We start from the raw sequence: 16,391 nt of genomic DNA, 5'->3' as shown, positions 1-16,391 counted from the left end.
GTCTATAGTTTTCGAAACAATGAACGTTTTCGTTAAATGAATCACAAATAGGTATTATATAATACTGTTTTCGATTATGTTGTATACGTATAGCCCATAGGTTAGTCGGGCGAACCGTGCCTATGGAATTTCGTATAGTGCCCCTTCTACTCACGAGCGGATGGGATCGTGGTCATGGCAGGTGACTCGAAAGCATACGCTGAACCCTAAATGTCTCAAAAAAAAAAAAAAACTCGTTTTAAGACACGGTTGAAAGATCCAAAGACGTTTAATATTTTCGTATACCGGCATTTGCGCCGGCACAACCGGTGGTTCTGGCGTGTGTGCAGCATTGACGGGTGATGAGGCAGGTAGGGGGACCGCCGCTGACACCTACAGGCAACATCGCCGGCGGCGGCGCTGCAAATATTTTCGTTGGCGACGCAGGCGCGCGGGGGGGGGAGGGAGGCGTTGGCGTCCCCACGGACCACTACCATTGCTCGAAATCTCGTGTGTCACGCATGCGCCCGGGGCTCTTGGCGCGTCCGAGGCAGATTTAGTGGCGTTAGCGGCCAGAGAGTGCGCGCGCGGCACCGCATTTTCGTCACCGAGCTCTCTTCGGCGTCCCTCCACAGAAATCAGTCGTTGTTGACGATCGTTTCGTGCTGGTCCCGTTTGCTCGTTCTCAAATCTTCGTTCCTCGTCGGCTTTCCTCCAGCGTTCGCCACCTTTTCAACCGCGTTTGTGGTACCTGAGTGTTTCGAAACGCGTTTGTCGGATAGGACGCGCTGCCTAAGTCCGTGTTCGTGTCTGTTTGTGAACCTATCTCGTACCTGTGTAATTATCTATAAACTTTATCGTCGATTTAAAATTTCTTTCTGCGTTCGATCACAATATACGTGCCGCCAATAATCCATCGTTGACATTCAAAGGGCAGTCACAGTCGGAGGAGAACATCGAACAGACGCCATCATTGTATGAATATCATCAACGCAGCGAGCATAGTAAGTTGAAAACACTTATTTGTAATAAATTGGGTGGGTAACATAGAGATGTCATGTGCTCGTCCGTGATTCCGGGATCAACAATAAAATACTTTTTTGGTTGGGAAGTTGGAGTAAATGACTAGCTGGTGGCATATTTACCGTATTGTTTGTATAATATTATATCCATCAATACTCAACTACACAGTATCATATAAATTGTAGATAATTTTTCCTTCAATTTTGGAAGTGCTGCAGCCCCTCGAGCACCCCCCCCCCACACCATCGCTTTGTTACGTCGTTGGCGGGAAGAAAGAAAAGGTTATGATTTAGAGTCGGATAGTGAGTGGGTGGGTGCATTTTTGACTATGTAACAACAACAACAACAAACAATAAATACAATACATATCACTTATGTCTACAACTGGTAGCTGTTGAAAACTGATGACGTAGTAACCGAGCAAATAGGAAAAATGTTAAAGGGGGGCTCAAGCGGGTGATTTGGGTGATTTTTGAGAGGGCTAACCCCCCCCCCCCCCCCCATCTATTTGCGGATTGGAATACAACCATTTTTGATCGAACTGGCTACTGATCGTTAAGAAACTATTCATACTAACTGGAATCACATATTAATTAATAATTATTAAACTTAGGTAGGTACTTCTTGTAATATTTATTTTTAATACATATCGAACGTTCATACAGAGGTAACTGTGTAAAGTGGTGTTTCATTTTACAATTCAGGATCCATTTACGATACAGTCGTGTATCGTGAATTCTCCAGTTTTTATTTTTGTTTACATCGTAAGTGTTTTACATTAATTGTGATTATTTTAGTATAATTTATTTATTTTAACTACTGTACGCCTGTACCTCAATGAGTATGTACATATTGTTATAATTTCTAAGATTGAAGTTGACTAAAAAGGAATAATTACATTAATTTGTGTTTCAAATTTTACTAGGGATTTGTCAATTCCAATTTTTTTCATCCATCCTCAAATCAAAATCAGTTAGTAGTTACCTATCAATTCAGATTCTTTTCGCTGTATCTATTATCAAAATTAATTTAATCAGTATTCGCCGACTGCCCCTGATTTTTTAGGAATCTATTCCAATGTAATTTAACCTAATTCTAAATTCCTTGGAATCGATTCGATTTCAAATTCCTTTTTCTACTTCCAAGAATCGATGAAATCTAGAATCAAAGGATCGATCTGACCCATCCCCTAATTTTTATACAATATACTTATTATACTAAACCTATACTATACATAACCTAATGTTGTTTTGTATTTATAACACTAGTTAAAACCGACAAATGTATTTTATTGAATTTAGGTACATAAATATTCACTACTTATACTACTTATATTACTAGCCACCATGCAGGATGCACTCTACCGCAAAATGTGTTCTACTAGATGTTAAACTAATGACTTCCTATAAGTGAATGATATGACAATATTAAATATTCAAAATATAAAAATATAACTATTATAATATTTATATAGGTAGTACCTACCTAGTTCTATTATTTTATTAAAAAAAATTAAGATGTATAAACAATTTCTTCATTAATTAATATACCTATACAAAATTACAATATTATATAGGTATTATGAGTAATATTTAAATTTATAATTCCAGATTTGTTCAGTGGCTTTATTTTATGTGTATTTGATAACATAAATATTAAATTACACCCAAAAACAGCTTGGTTGAGAGTACATAATAATAGTTGATTGTTCAGCAACCATCAAAGGATCATATTCCATTGGTATTCCACTGCGGTAAGGAATTATTTACCTATATAAATTAATAATTATATAAGAATAAAATGTAATTTTAGTATTAATCAATGATACTACAAAATAGTATCTATATTAATACTATGGGTATAGGTTAGTTTATTATAGTAATGATTGATTTATAATTATATTTTATGTTTTATTAGATACTACATCTGATGCATCCATAACTATTTGTAATCACATTAAACTGTAAATGTGAAGAAGATAATATTGAAGGAATATTATTCAACAACTTTTCACAGTACAAAAATCCTGTTAACTTTTTGGTTCTATCAACATTAAACAGTATCAACTTGTTCAATTTCAAATCTTACTCCACAAATACAGGTAATTGAAATAATCAATTTATAATTTTTTCCAAAACAAAAAAATATATAGGTTTTTAAAAATAAAAACAATGCATAACTTTAACTTTTATACACTAATATACTTGCATCTTTATAGTCATCAGTTTTCTTTATAAAAAATGATGACATTATTAATTGTTATAAAACAGTAGATAGGATACTGTATGTTTAACACCAGCAAGAGTAGTGCTCTTAAGACAAAACTGATAAAAAAAAACATTATTGTAAAAACAATACATTCCACATTTTGCACAGAATTTAAAACCTTATATACTGGTGACTGGTGTTATGTATATTGTATATAAATATAATTGTAGTGATATTATTATTTTTACGTACCAATTGATTTATTATTGAATTTAACATTGATAATTAATATATAAGCGTAATTGTGTCTTATAAAAATGACTGGGTAATTTGTCATTGCAGATATTATTTAATTGTTAAGAGGACGCTACCCATACATTTGTTGTATCTGTCATACACACGCATGACATAGCAAATTGTCGTTCACTAGTTTCAATAGTATGCTGTTAGTTTTGATACTAGAGTGAATTGACCTGTTATAACATGTTTAGATAATAACATTATCTGTGCTTAAGCGTTGGCTTTTATTCAATATTTTAATTTTCAAGCGAAATTTGAGCATTTTCAATTTTTGATATTTCACATATACATATCTTACTTGAAAATGAAAATATTGAAAAATCGCAAACGCTTAAGCACAGATAATATTCTCACCTAAAAGTATAATAATAGGTCAATTCACTCTGATATTAAAACTAACAACACACTTTTTAAACTAGCTAATGGAAATTTGCTATGTCGTGCTTGTGTAAGACGAAGACAACAAATGCATGGGTAGCGTCCTCTTAAGTTGATTATTTAAGCCTTATACGCACCAAGTATATACCATTCGGGGGGCTCAAGCATTTCATGTTTTAAGGAGTAATATTTAAGCTATTTATATGACATGAAAATTTGGACTATGTCTATGTGTGAGTAATAAATGTGTGTTTCCGAGAATCGCTGTAATACCACAACGGGTAACCACCACCGGATCCGATGCAACTCTTGCATGCTTACGCGTGCAATCAATACTTTGTAAAATTGAAATATATTCTTGTTTGCATAACTATAAGAACTACTAAAAGCGGTAGTAAATTCAACATAATTCCTGAAGTTCGATTGTAATTTCGAAAAAAAATGGATGAATTTATAATCTTTTAGACTATGTTCTTTAGGAATCCTGGATTGATTTAAAATCAGATGTGCTCCAAATAAATACAAATTTAATGCAATTATTTCATGGGACTTTAAAAAAAAAAAATTGAAATTGAAAATTGACTCCCTAAAAAGCCTAGATATTTTGTCAAAGAGTTAATATATGTATAAAAAATTTAAATTGAATATTCTGAAGTATGTGTAATTTGCCACCATTATTTGGTCTAAAATGTACGAAAAATATGTATGCTGCGATCCCCTTAAATATTATTTAATATGTGTCTATACTATATTTGGAATTAAATCGTACCTCGGCGGCCAACTTCTGCGCATGAACGTGGCTTCGTTCTGCAGCGCTAGCCCCACGAGCTTTTTAGGTGGGGGAAGCGTCTCACCATATGTCTGACCGCCGCCCGACAAAAACTGGTCGCTGCCGAAGTACGATCTCATTCCGAATAGGTTGAGCAGCGTTCCTGCCAAAATCAGAAATGATACCTTATCACTCAATTTTTATATGTAACCACATTGTTATTAAGTTATCTTGATGGAGAATGGAGATCAAAGTATTTATTATGTGAATTGTTGTGGTTAAAGTTTTAAAATGTTTTTCTTTTACTATAGCATGTTTATTTTATTTTTTTTAAATTAAAAATTAATTATAATAATGTTCATTACCGGTGTATGGATATGTAATGTGATAAAAAGTACGAGAATATGGAGACTCAAATACATCAAATCTGGATACAATATACTTTTGAACACACTTAATTAACATTACATTTAAAATCTTACAACATTTTTTGTGATTTCTGTGAGGCTTGTATCTACATAACTGTATACAAATGTGTGCATGATAACTGGAAATACTGATCACATTGATTTAACTATATCTTTATGCTAATACATTTTTTTTTTAGTATTTTAATCTTGCTTTATGCAATGTACAATTTATTTTAAATTGCGATCCCTCGTTTTGACCAACAATTCTTTTGTCACAATTCATGTTTAAAAAATGGTAGAATAATGTTGAATATAATCTATGTGGATGACATATACTATTTATGAGTTTTAAACTTAAGCTTATGATTATACCCAATCACATTATTATTACTACTAATATCATTTTTTAATTATCAGTACATATTAACTGACATATTAAAGCACAGTTAAAATAATGTTATCATATATTCTTTAGTTTCTATTTCACATTTTTATTTAACTTGAGAAATAATTGTGATGGCATCAAAAGAATTTATTCAATTGTGCATGTGGTAAACTACCTAGTTTTACCGTTAAACGTCTGACTTATTTGATTTATTGCCAAATATTATAGAAATATGTTTTGTTGGGTTTTGAGTATTTCTAGTTATTGTGGTCACAATATGTACACATATTTTTTTTTTAAATTTCAATTCTAAATCTGTGTTACTAAAAAAATTTTCATTTAAAAATCATAATGAAATCTTAATTTTCAACTATAAAACAATTATTTATTTATTTTTTAGAAAATAATTGTATTAACTGTAAAGCACTATAGAGATATACAATTTTGAGAAAATGCGTTTTTAAATAATGAGTAAGTAATATATTATAGTATTTTTGTCAATTGCTTTAGAATTTATATATTATATATGCTGTATGATGTATGCTAGTATTTATAATCAATGGTTTTATGCATGTATAATAATAATGCATGTTTTATTAGTAAATTATTTAATGGTAGTAGTTTTTTTATTATTATTATTATAACTATCATAACCCACATCATGTAATTTTATAATTATTCATATCTATAAATTAGAGCAATAATATTATGCAAACAACTTGAACAAATAAAAATATTTTATATATTAAAAAACAAATATAAAAACAAAGCCAGTTATAATAATTATACATTATTAAAAATAGCATTTTCAGAATGACAAAACAAAAACTAATTCTATTTATTTATAATCTTTTTTACATTAGTTAGATTACAGAGAATAATGTTTTTAAATTGATATAGGCATTAAATTAAAATATGTAGGTCCTAAATATTGAGCAAATAATCAACTAAAATATTTATTAGTATATTTCACAGACTTGGTGTATACTCTATTTTCTTTTTTACCCTTGAAAAATGTACTATTATTATCCATCATAAGACGTGTTAATATTAACAAAATACCAAATTTTGTAATGGGGTTACACGGTGATATACTCAAATCCCTGTTTAGTAATTTTTCCTAGAACAGCCACCATAATAATATTATAGTTTCAATGATTGATCTTGATTTTAATACATTTGTAGTCAAAAGCTATCTCAAGAAATCTCCTAACTCTATTGAAATTTCAAAGAGGGGTTCAAGCTTCTCTAAGCCCCTTCTGATGTCCATCTAAGGTTTCATCAAATATTTATAACCCTCTGCTTGAAAATGTGATTTGGTATTATATGTTTGTGACCTAAATTATAATTTATAAGTAACTAACAATGTTCATCAACATAATAATTATTGTAAAAAGTAGAGCTAGGAACTTCAACTAATTGCTTTGAAAAATCTTTAAAACTGCATGCATTAATGCCTTAAAAATGTACCATAATAATATTAAAAAATGCTTAAAATGCTCTCATGCTTTCTTGTCTCATTAAAAACAAAAAAAAATTAAAAAATTAAATTAACATAATTTTTTTTTTTTTTTGCTTATCTATTCGGTCAACTGACTTGACATGCTTTTTGGTTTTAAGATGCTGCAAATTATTAAAATGTTTTTCAGCACTAAATTTAACTTTAAACAGTTAACAATATAGTACTATTGATCGATTAGATAAAAATCACCAAGCTTCTGAATTCTGAAACATATGACTCTAGGCGATACGACTATATGTATTTATTTTTACTTATACGTTATTTTCTAACAAGATTAAAAATGCATTAGAGCTAAAGGCTCTCTCAAGGCTAATTTTATTTAAAAATTTCAATTAATTAATTTTTATTTTGTACATTTGGACAACTACAAGCTAAAGAACACTTTTGAAATAAATAACAACAAAATATGATTATTAGTTATTAAACAGCATAAAAGAAATAACATTGAATTTATTAAAAAAATGTAAATAATAAGTTCCAAAAATTTAAACTTTTAATCGATAAATTCTATTAAGAAAGTTATTATAATTTAGGTTAATTAAGATTATTCTATTGGCTATTACAATATTAAAACTATTGTACAAATTAGTTTCTTATAAATATTGGTACATGTTAATTGAGCCATAATAATTATAATTTTTCAATAATTGTCCATTTACAAACCATAATAGTTTTAATCCAAATTATTTAATAATAAATAACTATCAGCTTTTTTTAAGTAAAGCAAATTTTTGTTTTTTTTTTCAAAATGTTAATATTGACTTGTGTGTCAATATTTTTAATTGGTGTTAGTTTGGTATTAATATTAGTTTTATTAAAAATAAAACATTTTTAAGCCTGTATTATGTTTGCTTAGTTTGTATTTTTATTTTTATAATCTATCAAAGCCTTCTAAATATATTATTTACTTTTATTGTTTCAGAGAGAAACTCATAAGTGATTAACGACTAAAATTGATGATCAAATTGGTCCATTAAAGAATAGGTGTAAATAATAATGTTTAAAATGCGTAGTAAGAGGAACCTCGAGAAAAAGAAGCAGTGGTCGTGGGCTGACAACACTCATCCTGATGCCATCAACGATACTCATGTGAATAAAGCGTTTTTGCTGTTACTTTCCAGATGTAAACCTTTATCTAACCATCGCCATTATAACAATCCATTCTGCCTATCTGGACTAGGTGAACAACGTTGGCTTCAAAACAAAGTCATCCCAATTGAAGTCCCAGAGCTAGAGCGGCGACAAACAAATACTTTCTGTGGTTTGAAAAACTTAGGTGCAACATGTTATATTAATAGTCTCCTCCAGCTATGGTTCCATAATTTAAATATAAGAAATGCAATTTTAAATTGGAATCCTGAGGAGGATGAAATTGAGAAGAATAATCATACTCTATCTATTGAAAATGTATATGAGCCAGTAACTGGTGTTGGTCAACTACAATTAGTATTTGCGTTAATGCAATTTGGAAAAGAACAAACTGTGAATCCAGAAAGGTTTATTAAATCTTTAAAAATTGATACAAGTATTGAACAGGATGCTGAAGAATTTTCCAATTTGTTATTAACAACACTGGAAATCAAATTTGAAAAACAAACAAATGCATTCGTCAAAGATATGGTGAAAAATAATTTTTTAGGTGAATATAAGAGTGTAATTACATGCTTAACATGTAAATCAAAATCATACAGTTGTTCAACATTTAGGGATATCGGTTTAAACGTTGAGGGTCGACAAACTTTAAATGACAGTTTGAAAGATTACTTAAAAGAAGAAGTTCTCAAAGGGGATGACCAATATTATTGTGACCGGTGTGAAGCAAAACAAAATGCTATGCGGCAAATTTCTTTGACTGCATTACCTTCAGTGTTAAATTTTCAACTAATGCGTTTTGTCTACGATAGACAATTAATGCAGAAGAAAAAACTAAACACATTTATAAGATTCCCACAAACATTAGACATGGGGCAATATTTAAATTTACCCGATAAACCCCATGTGTCTTCAAGAGAAAATTATAACTACAATTTATACGCAGTGCTCATACATAAAGGTCCCAGTGCAAATTGTGGTCACTATGTTGCCCAGATCAAGGATAACACTACAAAACAATGGTACCAATTTAATGATGATAAAGTAGAAAAGCTCATTCTTAAAGGTATAAATTTGTGTACCGATGATGATTCTAAAAAATTAAAATCAATGAAAACCAACAAAAATTACATCGATGAGTTTCAATCAAATGATGCGTATATGCTGGTATATATGAAAGATACAAAGGCTGAAGAACTAAATACCAAATCAACCACCTGTGAGTTGTCACCTAGATTGACTCAATTGGTAAATTTTCATAACAACAATTTTGAAAATAAAATATTAGAGAGTAAACAAGGTAAAGTATTTGTGGAACAAATGTTGCATTTAATCAATGAAATGAAACATAGTCAAATAAAAGAAAACGAAGGAGATATTATCTCATTACAGTGGTTGAAATATTGGATGAAATTGAACCCAAATGAGAATGTCAATGAAATAAACAATGATCCAATATTATGTAAACATAACTTACTGGATCCAGATAAGGTATTTGAAGTCAAATACATTGGATCAGACTTTGCAGATAAACTGTATGGTATGTATGGAGGGGGTCCAAGATTGAAGTTAATGTCATCATTATGTCAAGTATGCATTAGGAACAAATGCGCTTTAATGTATACAAGAACTTTGGCTGCTAAACATAATGAATCTATTATCGCAATCTTACAAAATTGGTCTCCAACTAATAATTCAGACAGTGAATATAATGAAACAAGTTACTGGATAGGCAATAAAACAATTAAATTCTGGCAAACAAAATATTTTGAGTCATTTCAAACATTTCTCAAAAAAAACGACGTACTTCCTAATACAACATTTCCAATCAGCTACGAAACGTTGTGCGCAGTAAGTGAACCATCCACCATATGGGAAGAAATAAATGTCAACGGTGAAACAAACAAAGAAAATGTCAATGTGGTCAAAGACACAGAAAGTATGATTAAACCTGATTATGATAGAGAGTGTGAAGACAATTTGTTACAAAGCACGAGCCTCGAGGAAATATATCAGAATGATGGTTACGATTGTTTGAAAATCATAAATAATACTGAACATGTGCCGTGGGTATTTAATGGTGACATTATATGCATTCATGGGAATATGACTATTGAGAAAAATACAAAGACATTAGTGCCGGAAAAAGTAAAAAATATGTTTCAAACTTATTTTCCAAAAGCATCATTGTTTGTTAAAGGGGCCATACAGTGCCATATGTGTAGGTGTGTGCGTATTCGGGTTATAATATGCAAGCTTACGCGTATAAATCTGGCCAAGATAGAGAGTTTATTTTTAAATGATTTACTGATTAATAAAAACAGATGTGTTTTTTCAAAAGAACGTTCCCCGTACGCATGTATTTCTATGAAATTTTTAGAAGCTTTCCGAAAGTTTGTCGGATATCCATTAAAAGAACCGATTCCCAAGTTGATCAGGAATAAAATACTGCTTTGCGATGACCACAATAAATTGCTTTATCATCCAATGTCGAGTTTGAATCCAACACATCAAGACTATAATAAATTGGTGCTTGTGACAATAGAAGAATGGAAAAGGCTTTTACTGTGCTATGATGCTGATTTTGGAATATTTGTGTATTTTGATGATCAATGTGTGTTTAAATCATCAAACCCAGAGTTATGTGAAACTTGTCGTGATAAGAAACTGCAAGAAGATAAAAAAAATTATTTTAAATACAATGATGCACAAATATTTATTCAAGTGATCGATATTGAAGATCAGAATTTGATGTCTGGCAACTGCTCAAAGAAACTTAAACGAGACACTACTGTGTCTGTGAATAGCACTAGTGGCTCAGATACAGTCTCCACTTCAAAAAACACTAACAATCACGCATCTCAGCCAGGAACCAGAAGGAGTGAACGAAAACAAATGCCAAAGGTTGAGTCAGTTATAGTTTCTTCCGACAGTTCGTTGCTTCATCTCAAATTAAAGATCATGGAAGTATTTCATGTTAAGCCTGACAATCAATGTTTAAAAACGCCAGATGGAATAGAGTTGCTGAACCATGAAGCAACCATGGAAGACCTTAAAATTCTTCCTGATTCGGTGATACTAGCACAATTTGATGAACACGTAATACATAAGCCAGAAGTTGTTATTGCAGAAGAGACTGGATTTAAAGGTACCGAACTGATGAGTTCAAGTGTCTGAATTAATTAAATTAGTTTATACTTATTTTTATATATTTATTTAAGTTTTATATGGGCTGGGCCCTTAGTTTATACGGTTATAAACTGCCAATTTTTATTTATTTTTAATTTATAATATTGAATTGAGCAAATCATCTATTATTGTATATAAAATGTTATTTGTGTATTATTCAATATGTACTTTATACATTAGGTTTGTAAAAAGTTATAATTTATATATTCATAGGTATATATTTTTTTTTCTTAACAAAATAATTAAGTTAATAATAATTAATTTACTATAATGCATGTGTTTATTTTTGATAATTTATGGTATGTAATAATTTTTATTTTATCATCAAAACTATTTTTTTAAATATAAGAATTGTATCTGCTTTATGCTTTATGTTTCAATTTTAAATATAGATATTTTTTCAAAATTAGAATTCTCCTGAATATTTTATTATAAAATAATATTATGGTGTATTTAAGCTTGTTAGAAAACTACCTAACAAATAAAGTATAATATGTATTCTACTCAAATAAATACTTTTAAACACCATTGATGACATTATATTTATCACTGAATGTCACTAAATTATTACTGAGTTATGTGAAAATTAATGTTTTGAAAACACTAAGATCAGAATTTAAAAAACCACCCACTTAAATGTGTAAATAATATATATTGATAGTTATTACATAAATGGAACAATATATAAATTAATTAATTTAAGAGGATGTTACACTGATATAATATATGAACGCGCTGTTAGGTGTTTTCATGATCTACAAGCGCATGACATTTTTTGAAAATATTTCAATTATATTCACAGAAAAAGTTCACTTATAATGCTCTAAAATATGTTCAATACGTTTTTGTTTTAAAATACAAAAATTAAACATATAATGATGTGATTGAAGTAAAAATATTAATACCATTTCTGCATTGGTTTTAAGACAAAAATATTTTAAATGTATTTCATGGCAAGGCACAACTAAAAGATTTAAAAAATCTACATTGCACAATAATAGTATTTGATTAATCTTGACACTTTGATTTACTCCTATTTTTATTATTTTTTTAAGATAATTACAACTTTTTCATATAGTATAGATATAAACTATTAAAACAAACACAAATAATTTTTATAATTAGGTATATTATTTATTCCAACTACCTAGGTATCACATTAAAATGTTGATTAAAAAGTATACCTATAATTTTCTTTTTACATTGACTATTGACATTAACATCATTGGAAACTAATAATTTTGCAATTTAATTAATAACAAACATAATTTAAAAAATATGATAACTTAGATGTAAAAAGATTTTTTAATACATATTACTTTGTCAATAGTAGTTATAGTTTAACTTTGTTAAAATTAAATGAATTCATAATTATTATTAGATTTTTTTTAAAGTATTCTGTATTATCAAGATTCGGAACAACTCTGACAACTTCATAAAAAATAGTGTTATTTCAATTCCCAATTTATGATTAAAGAATTGAAATAATATACCTTCTAATATTAGTATCGAAAATGCCCTTATGTAGCAGTGAAACCTCTCTCACATTTTGTCCTCTATTTGGTAGCGCCCGTTAGAGAGAGTTTGTCAATAACGCACAACTCAAAAATTAATTTTTTTCGATATTAATCTTTTGTCAATTGTATTAACTAACTATTTATCCAATAAAATGTATGAAAACATATTTTAATTTGTCATGCAATTTACTTGAAAACCACTAATTAACATTTTTAAATCATTATTTTCACTTCAATATTATTATAATTTTAAAATTCTCAACTCTCTTAAAACTAAAATTGTGAAGGGCTTGAGAGTTGAGTTTTAAATATTCGGAAAAGTTTTTATGTTAACTTTAATGACTTGAATTGGATAGTCAGTAAAGTTGCTATCTGATAAGTTAGGTCATATAGGTATATTATGTATGGAAACTTGGAATTGAATCCCCTTAACGAAACTAAACGATACAATAACATAACGATAACACAAAACGAAAATATCAAAGCCTTGACTGCCAATGTTTCGTCTGTTTTTAGTTTTATTAGTTAGTAGGTAAGTGTAGGTAGTATAGTGATTAATTTAGACGCGATGAATTTGAATTAAAGCGAAAGAGGTTTTCGTTTCGCTAAAAAATGAAGTTCTTGACTTTTTTCGAAACGTTATTGGAATTTGTATACTTTCAGAAAAGTTTTAAATTGAAAAAGACAGAAAACCACCGGGTAGAATCCCTTTAACCAAAATTAATTTACTTTAACGTAGCGTAGCATATATTATCTAACACTTGTATACACTTTTCAAAAATGTATCCCCTCTGAATAGCGGACAAAATATCGGCAGGTGAGTGTGTCCGCTATTCGGAGGTTTTACTGTGTATAATATATGAGGGGTAGAAAAACAAAATGTACTATTGCCAAAATTTATAAAATCGAGTCAGACATCGATTCTTACATGATAGAAAATAACTTCGATAAATCATTTCGCATCGTCAGTATAGGTCAAAAGTACTATTTCATAGTCAGAGCCTAATTTAAAAATTAATGAATGCAAAAATGCAAAATAATAGTTTCACATTTGAAGTATCTATTACATGGTTAGACTAGGTAGGCAGATGAAACGAAATATGTGCTTGGAATGCATTGTTCTAGAGTTTTCAAATAATAATGCACTTTGCATTGAAATCCGGACCCTACTGGCTACTATAACACCCCGTGATAGTTATTACTTATTATATTATTCTACCCAGTTACAAATTACACCATATTATTTTATATTACCCAACTCCGATAGGTATTACATTTACAAACAACTTTTTAACATGAAATCAAAAATTAATTTTTCAATTTTTTTTATTGCTAAAATTTTAGGCTTATGATTGGAAGAGGAAAGTTTTCAACATTTCGCAGTAAATCGCACTCGATTCAGTTTCTTAATCCGGAACCAATAACTTTGAAGGTATATAATGTGGCGACATGCAAAAGCTTCACTTTCACAATACTGCCCAATAAAAAATGTCTTCGGCGATTACACGGCAAAGCTCATGCTTATGACACGTCTTCGTAATCGTAAACTGAGCTTTACCCAGTTTTTTAAAAAAGCTGATGAACTTAATGATCCGTTATTGAGTAATGACTTCACAAATAACGACGACGACGACGGTTCTGATTGTAGTTCCGAATGTTCTGAAACACACACGACTGATACTATGAATACTGATTTGTAAATTTAAAATGATTATATTTTAACTATACTTATTAAGTACATATGTAATACATTTAATTAATAAAAACGTACAAATGATATGAATTTTCAATGTGTTATAATTTCAAGACTAATGATAATATGCTCAAATTTATATTGACACCGTCCATTTTAAAACGTTGATTTACATAATATTATATCGGTTTCAGAAATAAAAAAAAGTTCGAAATTCAAAGTGTATTTTGTACTGTTTGAACCCTTTACCCATGATTACACTAATCACAATAACTACCTACGACTAAAGCCACATTGTTAAGGCAAGGTACGGACCAGCACGGTACGACAAAATATTAGTTTATGTAAATGTTAGTAGGTATATTAGTACCTATATGGGACAAAAAAAAAATGAATCACTGTAATTACTAGGGTAGAGGACTTGTAGCATTTGTTTTGCAAAGTCACAAAAATAGCAGAGTACAAAACAAATACGTTTTATGCTTTCACAAAACTAGTTTTGAAATGGTATTTTGCATTTATAAATGCATATTTTGAGTATTTTTTGTTTTTAGGGCATATTTTTTTATGAACTGATATATAGCCAAGATTCGCCCACCTGAAGGTAACTTAGCGCAGCCATATAAAAAATAATATAAAATCAGCCACGTCATGAGCAGTACCTATACTTTAATACTTATTTATATTTTTAAAGCAATACCAAACTTTTTAAGTTAAAATTATCCTTCTATGAACATTTGTTACGAAGATAAATATATTTAAATGTACTTAAAACGGTAACTATACTACAGAAGTATTAGATATTAGTATAGTACCTACCTACCTATATATCAAATATATATAGTAGGTACCTATCAGCGTATTACCTATATAGACAAACAGTGCAGTAGTAGCCGGTGGAGGATTTTCAAAAAATTAATGGTGGGGGGTCCTAAAAATAATATATATTTCAAACCTACCTATTATTTTTTATTTTTATAAACGTATAATTTTTGATAAATTAAAAATAAATATTTAACATTATATTATTTCAGTATATTTGAAATAGATACATAAATAATCTTATATGTTAATATATTATACTAGTGTATATAATACAACATAAATATTTATAGTTTCAGGGGGGGGGCCTGAAAATCTGCCACTGACGTCTGATAGTAGCGCAGTACGATAATATAAAATATTATTATTAATATTAAATAGTACCTACCCATAAGTACTAAAAACGTTGCGTTGTCGCGTAGACAATAAAATTCGTTTACGTGACGGATTCCGCTCATGAAAACAAAAACTTACATGGCAAGTAGACATAATATTTTAGTATAAAAATAAAGAAGTCGCTGATGTCCATCACATGGCGCTTAAACCCTCGGGTCGCTTTTCAGTATAATATAATCTATTGGTCGTTAATTAGTAATTGATATTTAGGTACCCATATAGTACATTTGCCTGACGACATAATATATATTTATCGAACGGACACACTGACCCAAAATCCAACACGTTTTCCAACCGACAACATATTAACACACATTTACATAATATACACGTACTGTTATCAACTTGGTAAGTTGCAAAAAAGAGTAAGATACGAAAATAATGATTTTTAATTTTTATAGGTTTAATAATTTTATACTCACATAAAAAATTATCAAAATATTTTTATATACCAAATATTATTTTAAAGTTTTTTTTATAAATTTCATACCTAATAAAAATATTTTTAAATTAAAGTTGCAAGAAAATTATTTTTAGGATACAATCAAGAGCCAACCTTTTCGGTAACGCTATAATATAGCTCATGAAACGTAAACAGTAAAACAAAAAATGTGAACGCATACTCAAACGTGGTATATTTTTTAAAAATATGATGAACCCAAAAGTTGTACTCATTATTAATGTCTGAAAAATTGTGTACCTTAACGT

General features: G+C 29.4%; 1 long non-coding RNA gene across 1 annotated transcript; it reads left to right on the top strand.

Annotated features, from left to right (window-relative positions):
- Positions 1-484: 484 nt before the first annotated feature.
- On the top strand, positions 485-14,772 carry LOC103308877. The gene is made up of 4 exons (XR_001679190.2): positions 485-983; positions 2,613-2,755; positions 2,920-3,103; positions 14,117-14,772. It is a non-coding gene; the product is annotated as an uncharacterized LOC103308877 (long non-coding RNA).
- Positions 14,773-16,391: the final 1,619 nt, after the last annotated feature.

This window comes from Acyrthosiphon pisum, chromosome X (genome assembly GCF_005508785.2).
Source record: "Acyrthosiphon pisum isolate AL4f chromosome X, pea_aphid_22Mar2018_4r6ur, whole genome shotgun sequence".
NCBI classification, from domain to species: domain Eukaryota; kingdom Metazoa; phylum Arthropoda; class Insecta; order Hemiptera; family Aphididae; genus Acyrthosiphon; species Acyrthosiphon pisum.
Note: the sequence above shows the minus strand (reverse complement) of the source record. Positions and strands in the feature narration are given on the sequence as shown.